The sequence below is a fragment of the Sinohyriopsis cumingii genome, chromosome 19, assembly GCF_028554795.1.
Source record: "Sinohyriopsis cumingii isolate HCF-2022 chromosome 19, ASM2855479v2, whole genome shotgun sequence".
Classification (NCBI taxonomy): Eukaryota; Metazoa; Mollusca; class Bivalvia; order Unionida; family Unionidae; genus Sinohyriopsis; species Sinohyriopsis cumingii.
Genome location: NC_142979.1, coordinates 59,300,879 through 59,301,216, shown reverse-complemented (window position 1 = coordinate 59,301,216; position 338 = coordinate 59,300,879).

Sequence of the window (338 nt, the reverse complement as noted above, 5' to 3'; positions counted from 1 at the left end):
CCACTGCTGATTGGGACTTTTCAAAGTCCATGCCAGTCCACTCTTTGATATTATCTTCCCATCTGTTCTTCTGTCTGCCTCATTTTCTCTTTCCTTTCACTGTGCCCTGTAGCAGTGTATCCCCCAGGGGTGTAAAATTGAGGGTAAAAAAAAAAACTTCTTGTCAGAACTGAGGGTCAAATAAAAAATGTGGGGGTCAAAAATGTACTGACAAATTTTTATATGACTTGTACTTTTTCAGCTTGAAATAGAATATTGCAACTTGCACAACATACTCTCTCTCTCTCTCTCTCTAAACATACAAATAAACCAACATGCAAAATTAACAAACAAATGCA